The 15742-nt window shown below is 39.9% G+C and overlaps 1 protein-coding gene and 1 non-coding gene across 3 annotated transcripts in view; both read left to right on the forward strand.

The window, feature by feature from the left end:
• FHIT (fragile histidine triad) overlaps nt 1–15742 on the forward strand; it is a 1500125-nt gene that overhangs the window by 359132 nt on the left and 1125251 nt on the right. The window lies entirely within an intron of this gene.
• Nucleotides 10088–10303, forward strand: LOC112619996. The gene has a single exon (XR_003118458.1). It is a non-coding gene; the product is annotated as a small nucleolar RNA U3 (small nucleolar RNA).

Below are 15742 nucleotides of genomic sequence, written 5' to 3' on the forward strand. Positions count from 1 at the left end.
TGGCCTATCACAAAGAAAGGTTTAGTTCTTGCTAATGGAACACGCTCAACAAAAATTGTCAGGGGGCTCTGCTTATTATAGTCATTCAGAGAGACCCAGGCTGAGGGAGCCACTAACATCCTATAGTTAACCCAGAGCATGTGAACTTTCTGGGGGAGAAAGATTGGAGAATTAAACATAGTTTTTTCTTTGACTTAAGAAATGAAACGTGTTACTTTTTCGCATGCCCCACTAAGTAGAGCTAGTCACATGATCCTGCCCACTCATAAAAGGCTGAGATGTGCAGGAGTCTCTATGCTCAGGCCAAAGGAGAACTGGATGAACCTAGTGGTATCTGTAATATTATCTGCCATACTTAAACCTTCTTAAGACTTTGTTCCTGCATAAAGGCTGCCCTGATCAATTCAGCTCACAGCCATAACATCTTCTTTTGAAGATCTGTTAACACTTGTGTGTACCATTCATTTGGCCCTTAGCCTTCACTGTCTTTGATATGTAAATGTCTACTTATGCATATATGTGAATATGAATACATATTTGCATCTTTGTGATGTCTCCTATATTTGCTTATGAGTACCTTGAAAACAGACAAGCTATATTTTTTGATTACCCATAGTGCCTTGCATATTCAGTTAGTGTGTAATAAATGTAGTTTATGGGTAAAGCTTGTGTTCAAAGGGCAGGAAATAGATAATAAGCAAATTTGCTAATTTTATTTAATTTATTCCACAAATGCATAGCAGCTTCCTTATGGGAGTGGGTGTTCATAACAAATTAATTAAGAGTCCTCACAATCTTCCTCTGGTCATTAAAAAGACTATTGTAGGCTCATGTTGCTGAGGGTCATGGACACTTTGTGATCGAATACCTTCAATTTCCTGGCTTCTGCTCATGTAGGAGGAAAAGAAAAGGAGGCAAACTGAAGAGAAGGGACCCAATAGTTGCGGCAAATAATTTCAACAGTGAATGGGGAAAGAAAAGAGGAAAAATCACAGGAACCCAGTTACTCATCAAGCATGGGAAGGGAGACTGCAATAATGGATGACTTGGTGCTAGTGATGAAAGAATCTTACAGCCTGGATGGTAAGATAATTATATCTCCTGATAATTATGAGAGAGAGAACTAAATATATAAAGTAGCTTGTCTCATCTGTAGGCATGCCCATAGGCAAAGCTGGAAAAACCCTCTGGGTTAGTTACCTATTGCTGCATAACAAATTATGCCAAAACTCAACTGCTTAAAACTGCAGTAAACATTTACTGTCTCATGTTATTTTGGTGAGTTAGGAATTTGGGACAGGCTTAGTGGGGTGGTTCTGGCTCTACAGTCATCTGAAGACTTGACTGGGACTGTAAGATCCACTTCTAAGGTACCGCGTGCCTGGCAGCTTGATGGAGAGCATTGGAGGGAGGCCTCAGTTCCTCCCCATGGGGGCCTCTCCCTTGGCTGCTTGAGTAACTTCATAGTATAGTGACTGGCTTCCTCCAGAGACAGCCATTCAAGATAGAGAACAGGGTGAAAGCTTTAAGGACTCATGGCTCTTCTGACCTAGCCACAGAAGTCATACATTTCTGCAACATCTCATTGCTTACACAGATCAGCCCTCTTGCACATGGAAAATGACTTCACAAGTGTGAATACCAAGAGGCAAAACTTTAGGGGCTGGGTACCACATCCTCTACATTTTTGTAGAAGGAGACTCAGATTAAAAATAAATATCAAGTACATTCCTTCCAGAGATTGAAGAGAAGAAGTTATAGAAAGAGGAACCCTCAGTCTATTTGTGGCAGGAGTTTGGAGCCTTTGGGAACAGATGACAGGCACCTCTGATTCAGGGCCTCCGTCTGAGCAGACTTCTTCTTTCCTGCTTGTTGAATGCTTCTCCGAGTCACTTCTTAGTTGCTGCTAGAACAAGAGAATTTTGACAATTTTTTAAAAATCTACAATTGTGTGTGAAAGAAATCTGATCTCCCTTTAAGTATATCCTATCCATGGAAAACTTAACTGTCCGGTCTACATACTCTACTTCTCTGAGTAGCAGTAGAGCTGCTTAAGAAGAAATAGATGTTTCTCAAGTGTTATCCCCGAAAAGATGTGCCCTCTCTTTGCTTCAGCCTTGTCACAGCCCTCCCTTTTAGGGAAAAATGAGAATAAGCATGCCTGTCTCACAGGGAGTCATGAGCCTTAAGTAACATAACAGATACGAAATGCCTAGCACAGGGCCCAAGAGAGAGCTGGGGCCTAGTACAAACTGGGTCCTGTCTCCATAGAGAGTCTCTTGGTATAGAATCTCTTTATACTAAGAGGAATGAAATACATACAAATGATTAAAATGAAAATTCAGACTCTTATAAGTCTGAATTTAATTACACAGTTTTAAAATAAACTGAATTTTATCAGGCATGTCTAACAAATCACTACTTTTATCTAAATAAGTAGTTCATTTTTTTCCCAACAAATATTCCTGCAATGATTGACATGTCTGATACATGTGCTGACTGGCCACTGGCCTCATATGGCTGTTGAGCACTTGAAATGGGCTAATGGGACTGAGAAAATAAATTTATTTAATTTTACCTTATTTAAATTTAAATAGCCACATATAATTAGTGGCCACCACATTCAACAGCATAGGCTAAAATGCCAAATACCTATTATTTTTTCAACATCAGACAGAAATGGGAGAATTTTTGAATTTTTTGGTCAGCACATGCCTTCCCTCTTATGTACCTTATTTATTTATTTTGGGGGGTCCTTATTTGAGCAGTTGGTTTGTTGCTATTGAAAATTTTTCTCAAAGCCAACATGTAGATTTATTCCCTATTTTATTTTATTATGATTTATTTCTATTTTATTGTGAACTAAGGCGATTCAGAAGCTGAGCAGTGTCTCTGTGGTTGTGGATATGAAGAGCTTTGTAGATAGAAGACAGCTGGATTCTTACATGCCTCTGCCCTTTATCCTCATTTCCTTGGAGTTAATCGAATCTTTTAGGGTTTTGATGTATTTTCAAAGGGTGTTTTCTAAGTTGTATTAATAAGAGTCATTATACTTGAGGGCTATACAGTGGGTCCCTAAATGTGTCCACTAATATCCCCTAAAACAATGTTAAAAATGATATGCGAGTTGCTGAAGATGATTTACCTTATGCTCTTGAATAGGTTCTTTTGATAGCTTTAAAATGAAATTCAAATGACTGAGAGGTTCAAGTCTTTCAAGTCAGGACAACTTAGCCTCCAACCTCATCTGCCACCCCTCCTTGCCAATACAGGGCCCTATTCCAGAATATGCCACACCATCCACTTTCTTCCTGAACCTCTGGCTTTACCAATGCAGTTTCTTCTACTGGCTTCTCCTTTTCTTGGTGAAGGTATTCATTCCAAATCTCAGCCCTTTTGTTAGACCTCCTCACCCTTCTGCAATGAGAGACAACACAATGAAGTGTTTAAAACAATGGGCTCTAAAGTTGGACCTCCTGTGTTAAAATTCTAGCTCCACCACTTACGGATAGTAATTTAGGCTGGTTTCTTCACCTGCCCATACCTCAGCTTCTTCATCTGCAAGGTGGTATGCGTCATGGGTCTGTCTCTGCTGTGGTTTGGCTGTGTCCCTACCCAAATCTTATCTTGAATTGTACCTACCATAATCCCCATGTGTCATGGGAGGGACCCAGTGGGTAGGAGGTAATTGAATCATGGGGGCAGGTTTTTCCCATGCCGTCCTCATGATTAAGTCTCACGAGATCTGATGGTTTTATAAAGGGCAGTTCTGCACATGCCCTCTTGCCTGCTATCATGTGAGATGTATCTTTGCTCCTCCTTCACCTTCCACCATGATTGTGAGGCCTTCTCAGCCATGTGGAACTGTGAGTCCATTAAACCTATTTTTCTTTATAAATTATCCCATCTCGGGTATTTCTTCATATCAGTATGAAAATGGACTAATACAGTCTCATAGGCTTGTTGTGAAGGGAAGTGAGACAAGTACTCAATAGACGTCAGCTGTAATTATTGTTCTGTACTCCCTTATTCATACTTTTATAATGGTGATGTTAATACCTTTATTATGTTATCTGCATTATTGTTGAATATACATGATTCTGTCCTCCACTTCCATTAAGAGCTGTTAGAAACAGAGGATAACATCTATTTCACTATTGTATCCTTAATACCTCACCCAGGGACTGTCAAAGAGGAGGTGCTTTATACATATTTTTAACAAATGAATGGAAATATAAGTGCATTAATTTATTCCACTAATGAGCACCCATTAAGTGTTTAGTAAACCTGAGATTGATAAATGATAAGGTGACAAGGCATACTTTAATACCTATTTTCTTAAACCTTTCTCTTCTGTGAAATTTAATGCATAATGGTTTATTAGTCTTCTATTGCTGCCATAACAAATTATGATGAATTTAGTGACTTAAAACAACACACAGAAGCCTGATACAAGTCTCAGGCTAAAATCGAGGTGTCACCAGTGCTGTGTTTCTTACTGGAGACTGCAGAAAAACCTACTTCCAAACTCATTCAGGTTATTGGCAGAATTCAGTTCTTTGTGGTTGTAGGACTGAAGTCCCTATTTTCTTTCTGGCTGTTAGGCAGGGATTCACCCTTAGCTCCCTCAGGCCTCTTTCTGGTGCTCACATTTTAGAACCATCAATGATGCATCTTATGTTTTTCTTTCTTGTGCTTGGAATCTGACGTTCCCTCTGCAGCATAGCTCCTGCATCCTCTTCTGCTTTCTCACTCTGACTGATTCTTCCACCTTCCACTTATGCTTTTACAACCTCATGTGACTAGGGTAGATATACCCAGATAATTCAAGATAACCTTCCTGTGTTAAAGTCGGTTGACTAGTCACCTTGATACGTCTGCTAAGTCTCTTCATGGCAGCACCTAATTTAGTGTCTAGTTAGATAACCACGGATGGGAATCTTTTTTTTGTTTGTTTTTTTGAGAGGGAGTTTCACTCTGTTGCCCAAGCTGGAATGCAATGGCACAGTCTTAGCTCACTGCAACCTCTGCCTCCTGGGTTCAAACAATTCTCCTGCCTCAGCCTCCCAGGTAGCTGGGACTGCAGGCGCACACCGCCATGCCTGGCTAATTTTTTTGTATTTTAGTAGAGACAGGGTTTCACCATGTTGGCCAGGCTGGTCTCGAACTCCTGAGCTCAGGCAATCTGCCCGCCTCAGCCTCCCAAAGTGTTGGAATTACAGGCGTGAGCCACCACACCCAGCCCAGGGATAGAAATCTTGCAGGGACATCTTTAGAAGTCTGCCTATCGCAATGGTCAATTAATGACTGTGTTAAAGCTGTTCAAAAAATCCATCATATTTCGGCTGGGTGCAATGGCCCATGACTGTAATACCAGCACTTTGGGAGGCCTAGGCAAGATAATTCCTTGAGGCCAGGAGTTTGAGACCAGCCTGGGCAACAAAGTGAGACTCTATCTCCATTTTTTAAAAAATACAAAAATTAGCTGGGCATGGTGGTGCAAACCTGTAGTCCTAGCTAGTACGGATGATCACCTGAGCCCAGGAGTTCAAGGCTGCAGTGAGCTATGATCTCACTGCTGCACTCCAGCCTGGACAATAGAACAAGACCCTGTCTCAAAACACACACACACACACACCACACACACACACACACACACAAACTCCATATTTTTATTTACCTTTCATCTGTATGACGGTGGTGATTATATCTGTTTTATTTACCAAGTTATACTCAGCCCAGTGCTTGCTTATCTCATGGTAGATATTCTACAGACATTTGTTAGACACATGGAAATTCCTAGACCTAGATATTTGGGTTTGTTTTTGTTTTAATCATTTTATTGTAGGTTACCAAAGTGATCAAACCAGCTTTTTTTTTTTTTGAGACCGAGTCTTGCTCTAACGCCCAGTGCGGTGGTGCGATCTCAGCTCACTGCAAACTCTGCCTCCCGGGTTCATGCCATTCTCCTGCCTCAGCCTCCCACGTAGCTGGGACTACACAAACCAGCTTTTTTAAAAAAAATGATTATATTTATTTTGGTTCTTACTTTGTTTTTCAGTCTCCTATAACTTTGGGTTTATGGCTTGATCCCTTACCTTTTCTCAAATTTTAGTGTCTTTTCACTTTTTTCTCCTAAGAAAACTGGGCTGGACCTCTTTTGGAAGTTTAAGTCCTTTTGCAGTGATTTCAAGGGGAACATGAGAGACTAGACTATCAATACTGATGATGGCAATGATAGCAGTGATGGTGATGGTTTGGTCAATGTGGGCTGGTGGTTCTCAATCGGAGGCTATTTTGCAGGTGACATTTGGCAATGTCAGGAGATAGTTTTGGTTGTCATGGCTACTGGAGAGGTTACAACTGGCATCTAGTGGATAGAGGCCAGGGATGCTGCTCAACACCCTACAATGCATAGGACAGCCCTCCATAACAAAGAATTCTGTAGTTCAAAATATCAGTAGTGCCCAGGCTGAGAAACCCTGAAGTAGGCTAACTGCTGTAATGAGCTTTGTCAAACCCCAGTAGCTTAACTGAAAAAAAAAGATATATATAATATGATATATATCCTATATGTAAGATATATATCTGTTTTTGTTTTTGTTTTTGTTTTTTTTTTTGAGATGGAGTCTCACTTCTTCACCCAGGCTGCAGTGCAATGGTACAATATTGGCTCACTGCAACCTCCGCCTCACAGGTTCAAGCAATTCTCCTACTTCAGCCTCCCGAGTAGCTGGGATTACAGGCACGTGCCACCACATCCAGCTAATTTTTGTAGTTTTAGTAGAGACAGGGTTTCACCATCTTGGCCAGGCTAGTCTTGAACTCCTGACCTTAAGTGATCCACCCACCTCGGCCACCCAAAGTGCTGGGATTACAGGCGTGAGCCACCGTGCTCGGCAAAAAAAAATAAAAAAATAAATAAAAATAAAAAATAAAAAAAATCTTATTCAGAGTCCTCTGCAAATGTTTCTGAAGGGTGGCTCTCCTAGGAGGTTCTTAGGTAGGATCCAGGTTCTTTCCATCTTGTGGCTCTAAATTCTTTAACAAGTAGCCTTCAGGGTGCCTGAGAAGGGAAAAGGAAAGAGTGGAGTCTGGAAGACTTCTGTAGGCCCATCCAGGAAAGGGTGTACATCACTTCTGCCGCATTCCATTCCTCGGAACTCAGTCACTTGGACCCACCTAACTCCACTGAAGCTTGGAAATACGGTCTACCCGTGTGCGTGGGTGGAAAAGCGGTCTACCCGTGTGCGTGGGTGGAAATGCGGTCTACCTGTCTGCAGGGGTGAATACTAATAATCTCTGCTAGAAAAGCTGACAACAGCAGCAAAACAATATTAATACCATTAATATTTTAACATTTATTAACCTCTTCCGTGCATCATAGTAATTTACCTGATATAGCTGAGGCTCAAAAAGGTTGAATACCTTGTCTAAGTTTATGAAGGGGTCTATGGGGAGCCCAGAGATGAACACTGGTCTGCTTCATTCCAAAGAACATGTGCTTAACCACTACTTTATACTCTCATTAGAACAGGAATTCAATACTGCTTTTAGTGGGGCTTTATTTTTATGAAATAGAAACAAAACCCGTAAATACCACAAATGCAGAATGTTCTAGACTTCCAGAACCACTAAAACAATTCTTCCTAAAGAGCTGCTGAAATCCTTTTTAGGGAATATCGATATATAGCTTGCATTCCAAGTTTTTGTCTGGATCACAGATGAATAGACAGGGAGAGATGAATGTCCTGGGGGAACACTATCATGGTGCTTTTAAATCATCCTGTTGCACTTAGGCATTGCAGCCTGTGATTATATATATTTCAAATAAGTTTTCTGTAGTCCAGAGGGATTGCTAGCCAAGGTAATGAGCACTGCTAGGAATCTTGACAGCAAACTCTAAATGGTCTCAATGCCACAGACTTTCAAGAAACTGGGCCTTCTTGAAGTGAATGGCTATTTCTGTCCTATTTAAGTAATTCATTCTCATCTCTCTCCGATTAGTGGTGAGCTTGGTATCATATGTGATAGTTATAATAAGGCACTTACCAAAACTTCCTTTTAAGGGTGGAAGGCATTTTGGCTTTGATTGTCATGGAGCAAGGTAGAAGAAAGAAGCCCTCATTTCATAAAAGGCCACACTGGTAGACAAAGCAATATGAATGGGTGTAATATGTGAACAAAGTTCAGAATCTTCCTTTAGAATGAAAGTGCAGCAGTTTCCTGGAATGTTTTAATCGACTTTCAGGGTCTGAAAGTTGACCATAGATGTGATGGTTCTGAATGCTGCTACCTTCATTATGGGCCTCTGCTTTGACCATGTTATAGCACACAATTTTCAATGAGTTATCTATTTTGTGGCCTTGAAGTGGGAACTTCTAATTTTACTGCTTAAAAGTGTGTTTTTCTTTTTAGTAAAATCAAGCCTGTTCTTTTTTCCTGTTTCCTTCTCTGCAGAATACTGCCTTTCTCTATTCATTTGCTTACAAGAGAATCTGCATTATCGTATTGGTTAGATCTTTAAGTACTCATTAAGTGTTCGTTGCATACACACCATGTGTCAAGCACCATGCTAGGCACTGGGCTGGAGTAGTGCCCAAGACAAACAGGAACATACCTGATCATAAAGAAGTCGTGTGTTCAGGTGAGTGCTAGTACTTTTTGCCACAAATAACAAAAACAATAACACCCATAGTAATACTACCTAACAATTGTTAAACTCTTACAAGCTAGTGATCCACTTGACTTATTTTTCTTTTTAAGAGATGGAATCTTGCTCTTATGCCCAGGCTGGAGCATAGAGGCATGATTATCACTCACTGCAGCCTTGAACTCCCGGGCTCAGTTGATCCTCCTGCCTCAGTCTCCCAAGTAAGTAGGACTACAGGCATACATCATTATACCCACTTTTTTTTTTTTTTTCCATTTTTTGTAGAGATGGAGTCTTGCTTTGTTGCCCACAGCAGGAGTCGTTGAACTCCTGGCCTGAAGCGATCCTCCCACTTCGGCATCCCACCAGGTCCAGCACCAGCACCAGCAACAGTTGTATTTATATTCTGCCTCAGATGTTGATGGGCAGAACAATAAAGAACTCTTGCTAACATTTATTGCATGCTAACTCTGTGGCAAACACTGAGATGAAAGGTTTCTATGTATTATCTCATTTAATCCTCACAAACCCTTATTGAAAAGCTTTTGTCATTATCCCCATTTTAAATATGAGGAAACTAAGATTTATAGGGATTAGAGGGATTATGTCAACTCACACAGCTGATAAGTAGTGAAGCTGGGCTGTCAAATGCTGTCTGATACCTTAGCTTGTGCTCTAAACTCAGTTGTACAAAATCATGGAACATGATAGGGAGGACACTGATTTTCCGTTGATGTCTAAGTAAAATAGTAAAAGGTATATTCCCAGCCATTAAACCACTCTGAGTAACTTTTTTATATTCTTATTATTTTACCATGAGTCTGTTTTTCATACATGCCCTTGAACTATCAGAATCCCCCCTCCCAAGATGGCATCTACACAGTGGTAAATTATACCTGACCATTAATTTTATGTATATTGAGGCTTATTATACATCAGAAAGAGACAGATATGGTCCTTGCCTTTATGGATCTTACAATGTAAAGGAGAAGAGAGTCAGTCAATCACAAGTGTGATGAGTATTATAAAAAAGGAAGCAGAGTGCTAGGGCAAGTATATCCCATTGGGAAGGTAACCTGATTTTGGAGTGGAGCATGGTTGAGGATAATCTCCACGTGGAGTGAAGTATAATCTCAGAAGCCAAGTATGAGTAGGCATTAGACCAGTGAAGAGGAAGTCCAGGATGTGACATGGTTTTGAGGCCTCAGAGAGTACATTAGGGTCCAGGCCCTGAAAGAAGATGGCAGGTGGGAGCATAGAGAAGGCAGAGTGTAGTGGGAGATAAAGACAGTGAGGCAGGCAGGGGCGGACGATGAAGGCCTTGTGGATTGTGACAAGGTTTTAGGATCTTATCATGGAAGCAGTAGTGAGCCACTGAAGATCTCTGGGCAGTGGGGGAACAGGAAATATTTGAATCTTTAAAAGATCGCTTTGAAGACCATACTTTCAGGGGTCATTTCTGTGGTCCATTACTTAAAGGAGTTTCCCCAAGTGTGTAGAGCATGGAAACCACAGGAAGATATGCAATGTTCTTTCCTGAGCAGGAATCTGGTTCTTGGTGTTGCTTCACTACAACTGCCCTTTGCCATTGATGATTGTTTTTTTCTTCCTTTGGGGAGATTAAGAGGAAGAGGACACAGTCTGAGTGATCTTCATTTTTAAAAAAATCTCTTTGGCTGCAGTATGCAAAAGGAGTTAAACTGAGGAAGACTGGAAGCCTTGCATTAGGGTTATTGCCATTCTGCTATTCTGAGATTTGGTGAATCCACCCCCCTTTCCCCCCAAATCTGTGCCTTTTGCAATTTTGAAGACGTGTGTCAGGGCTCACCCCACCTCTGTCTAGCAAGAAGCACATTTATCTGCCTCGAATGCGTTACCATTTTGGTTGATGGCCTCTGAACATTTTCCATCACAGTCTTCTGCCTCTCCTGCATATTCTTTGCTAAATAACGTGTTGGGAATGGTCTCCTTGTCCTCCACATCAAATACTTTAACTGAAACACCATCATAATTACAACTTAATTTCTCTCATTCAGACAGAGGTGATGCATCTCACCCCAAAATAAAAGCCTCCTTAAGCTTACACTCTCACACTTCATAACATGGGTGTTTACAAGGTTCTTTGCTTTTCTTGCTTGTTGTTACTTCTTTTGGATTGGATTCACCCTCATTCTAACTCATTCATCTTGTCAGTCTTAAATTAAGAGTTCCTTAGGGCTGGAGAGAGGGAAACATATATCCTTCTAGGCTGTGGAAAGTACACTACAGAACACTAGAACTCTAAGGGAGTGCCACAGGGATACAACAATGAATGTAGTTTTGTAGTTTCTCTTGAACATACTCTTGGCCCATAACACATGGAAGATGATGTTAAGATAGCATGTGAGTTCTGAATGCTTTCAGCTGCCTGTATCAGAAAATTAAAGTGATAGTGCTGAAATCATAGGGGTATTTATTACTATGAGAAAACAGGAGGTAGAGGATCTCAGGGTTAGTTTGGCAACTCAGTGATGTCATAAAGGACCCAGTGTCTTTCATATTCAAGCTCTTTCCTCTTTTGGCTATTGCCTCATGGTCATGAGACGGCTTCTACAGCTCTAAGCACAAAGCGTTAGTATGACAGCGTCTGAAACAGGAAAGAAGAGGCATATGAAGAAAAGGCTTTCTCCTCTTGCAACTATGACTTTTTACCAAAGGTGAAAATCTTTTATGAGCCCCCCAGTGTATTTCCGCTCATTGGTTAGATCTAGGTCACATGCCTTCTACTGAATACCAATCAATGGCAAAAGAAAATAGCATTGCCGTGATTGGCTTAGACCAGTCATTATTCATTATCCAAGGCTAAGCACACACTTCCCATCAGAATTTGGGTTTTGTTATCAGAGAAGAAGGAGAATACATTTTGTCACATTTGGATTAAGAACAGAAAACCATAACAGTTCTAAATGATGGTATAAGAGGAATACTATAGTAGGAAATTTCAGAGATGAGGAAATGAAAGCAAATGAGATGACTGACTCCCTAGTTCCCTGGCACAGAAGTGATCTTGAGTAATTCCCTGAACCTCCCTAGATATGTAGAGGCACTTAGCCATGTCTGCTCACCACAGATACTTGTGTTTGGCAGGCATTGGTTGTTCCCTTCCTAAGATCCACTTTCTATCCATTCTTTCCTAACAGAAATCTTATTTTGTTTGGAGCAGCAATGCTCAGCTCATATCCAGCTTCCCACACTCTCTTACAGTTAGGAAAGACTGTGTGACCCATTTGCTGCTGGGCAGATGTGTGTGGAAGTCACTGGATGGAACTTCCTGGAAAGCTTTTAGAAAGGGACTGACTTGGCTGGCATCCTCTTTCCCCTTTGCCTTTCCCCTCTTCTTGCCTAGGGAGAGTGTGTCAAACTTGGAGATCCAGTAGCCATCTATGACAACAAAAGTGAAACCCTCACTGAAAGACAGCAGAGAAAAAAAAAAAAAATAGAAGAAGCCTGGAGCATTCATGACACCATGAGATACCAGTTCAGTGTCAGATTATACCTTCAGACATGTTGTTGCACGAAAAACAAAACAAAACACGCACACATGCATAGCCAGAAAAGAAAGCTTTCTGTGTTTAAATCCCTGTTGGGCTGTTGGTTAGCTAGATTGCAATTAATGCAGCTGAAAACAATCCCAAGTGATCTACTTTCCAAACCTAGAAACACTGAATAAGACAGTGAAGATGCATGTAAGTATTACTAAGTGCCAAAGGAAATATAAGAAGCTTTGTATGAGAAAAGTTAGGGAAAGAGAGGAAGTGAAAAATATAGTTGGTCTGATGTGGCCTTGAAATGTCCTGGTGTTGGAACATTTGAGCTTACTCTATCAGTGTTACTACATGCTTGTAGGATATGATACCCAGGTGGCCAGATGATTTGGAGGAATCAAAAATGAGAAGTTTACATTCCAGTCCCACTGGTGAATCTGAGTGTCTACACTTCCTTCAACCTGGGTATTATTTTTTAGGTATTTGGATATTATGCTTACTTTTTTTTGGGTTTTTATGGTTTTTCACAGTAAGGTAATCAGAACTCAAATTAAGTTTTACATGAAGACATCTTTGCAGTGTTACTAAGGACACCAAAGGGACAATGTTTAACAAATATTGGGAAAACTCAGGTGTTTTTCTGTATGTGGAACATTTAAATACATTGCAGTTGAATGTTAATGCAAAAAATAAGTCTTTATTGTTGGTGATTACACTGCAAAGAAAGAGTACTTATGTTTCTTTCAGGATTTGCAGGTTTACTAATGGATCATTAGATAAAAGATGAAATGAAGCAGAGATCACAACTGCCATTAAGTCAGCTGACACTTTATCTTAAAGGCAGAATTGCCCTAAAATACACCACATATCCTCAAATACAAAGGTGAGGTTTGCTTTCCCCTGAATTTATTATCCCTCAGAAGAGATGACCTTGCTTTATATTTGAGTCCTTTCAAGTACTGCTTTACGAAGTCACAATGGGCTGAAGTGGCTTCACCCAAGGTTTGCTTTGGGTGCTCATGAAGGTCTTCTGCTAGGATCCATAAAAGAGGAGCAAGGACATGGAACAGTTAGTCATGATTCCAGGGCCTATGACTTCACAATTCCAAGTATCGGATGTTGTTCCAAACAGCGATTTTGAAAATCTATTTAAAAAGCAATACAAGAGACAGATCCATCGTACACATCAAAATATATACCTGTTCAAATAAATATTTTTATTTAGAAGAAAAAGCTGCTAATATTATATAAATAGGTACTTGTGCCTTTAGAGACAACTTTCAGAAACACCATCATATATGACTCAAGGAGTGTCCTGTCTTGAACCAAAGGAAGAAAACTCAGTTGGAGGACTAAAAAGGAGGCTCTTATATGGTGGAGATGCTCACATCAGAATTTGAAGAAAGCATGTGTTGAGATGCTCACATAAGAATTTGAGTAAAGTGCATGTTTTTAAACATCCAATTAAATTAATGAAATAAAAAGTATAGGTAGACATTTAGCTACATTTTTCGTATCCCTACATGTTTATATGTATAAGCTGGCCATTCTGCCTTTTGAAATTTAATATTTTTATTGAAAAAATGGAATATTTCTTTTTTGAAAAAATTTGATTTTTAGGGCATACGGTCTCACTATGCTGCTCAGGCTTATCTCAAACTCCTGGCCTCAAGCAGCATTCCTGCTTTGGCCTCCAAAACTACTGAGATTACAGTGGAATATTTCTTTATTTCAAGACTGCCTTATATTTGGCATTACTAACTACTCTTTTCAGTTTAGTCTCATTATATCCTTTCTTGATACATTAAATTTTAATATAATAAACAAAGTTTTAAGTGCCTAAAAGAGTTCTAGAATGAGTGATGGAATGACATATGGCAGCTCATGAAAAAAATATTACATACTTCATAAAGCGACATGCAGTTAGATTAACCTGATGAAGAAAATTGTTCATCTTTGGATTTAGGTTTGGGTTTAATACTTGTATTTGGTTTTGATTTGGGTTTAATGCTTGTATTAGTCAGGGTTCTCCAGAGAAACAGAATCAGTAGGATGTGTGTATCCATATGTATAGAAAGAGAATTTATTATGAGAAGTTGGCTCGTGTGACTATGGAGGCTGACAAGTCCCCAGATCTGGCATTGGCAAGCTGGAGACCCAGGAGACCCATTGGTGTAGTTTCTGTCCAATGGTCAACAGGCTTGAGTCCCGGGAAGAGCCAGTGTTTCAGTTAGAGTCCAAAGGCAGGACACAACCAGTGTCCCAGCTGATGACTATCAGGTAAGAGGAGTTTCCTTTTTCTTGCATGAGGGTCAGCATTTTTTTGTCTTAATCAGACCTTCCACTGATTGGATGAAGTCCACCCACATTAGGGAGGGCAATCTGCTTTACTACATCTATTGATTTAAATATTAAAAATGTGTGCAAAGCACCCTTACAGCCACACTCAGAATAAAGTTTGACCAAGTATCTGGGCACCCCATGGCCCAGTCAAGTTGTTGATACATAAAATTAATCATCACTACACAGAAATGTGTACTTTGCTTTTTTCCTTTTCTTGGGATTTATATCAAGGCCACTTCCAAAAAATATGTATAAAATATTATAAGTTTAACTATACCATAGAAAGACTCAGTATTGGCTTGTTTGCTTGTTTCATTTTGTTTTTTAAAATTCAACTTCTAAGGTGATTCTTGAGGGAACTTCCCTGAATATAATAATCTGTCTATATTGTTGATAGACTGCTTTAATGAGGTCTATGTGAAATGATACAGTTCTGTAGGACTGGCATCTTTTGTTTATTGAGAAAGACTTTATGACATAAATGAGTGATCTTAAATATAATTGAGTTGCATCTTGTGTACATTGAACTTTTGCCAATTTAATCACACAGAATTGGCCAAAAAAGTGAGAGTAGGAAGTACTGATTTAAATAATATAGGCCATTCTGTTAGACAGTCCCCTCAATGAATATATGCCTCTTAGTAAATGTGAGATGGAAGCTGGAAGTCATTCTCATTTTCCTGAACCTCTTAGTGTGTGCATCTTAGTGCTGAGTGTGATTCCAGTGTTGACATATTCTGTTATACATGAAAAAATATATGCCTAGTAAATTCACACCAATGACTTCATCTAATCCTTGATCAAAGAAGGATCTCTTCTAATGCTAGAGGAAAGCCTCTACCGGACCTCCTGAGAAGCTGTACCATATTTTATTCTGTGGGGGAATTAAATAGATTTGCAAGAGACTTTCTAAGCTCTGACTTAAAAACTATCTTCAATTTAAGATGCCACTCAGCTATCTTTGGTCTGGGTTTGTGGCTTTCTTCACAGTAAATGTTAACTGCCAATGTTTTCAACAGCATTATAATTTTAGGTTTGCTCTTTTAAAAGAGTAGTTCTCCTCCCTCCTCCTGGAGATGATCTGGAATGCAAACATGAGCTTTCCTTTGTGTATGTGTGTATATGGGAATGAGTGTAAAAGGTTTCTTTGAAACCATCCCTGTGGGTAAGAAGGGCATCTAGCCACTCTCTTGCAGGTATGTGGGGGCATTCACTTAGCTGT

This window comes from Theropithecus gelada, chromosome 2 (assembly GCF_003255815.1).
Source record: "Theropithecus gelada isolate Dixy chromosome 2, Tgel_1.0, whole genome shotgun sequence".
In the NCBI taxonomy this organism is placed as follows: domain Eukaryota; kingdom Metazoa; phylum Chordata; class Mammalia; order Primates; family Cercopithecidae; genus Theropithecus; species Theropithecus gelada.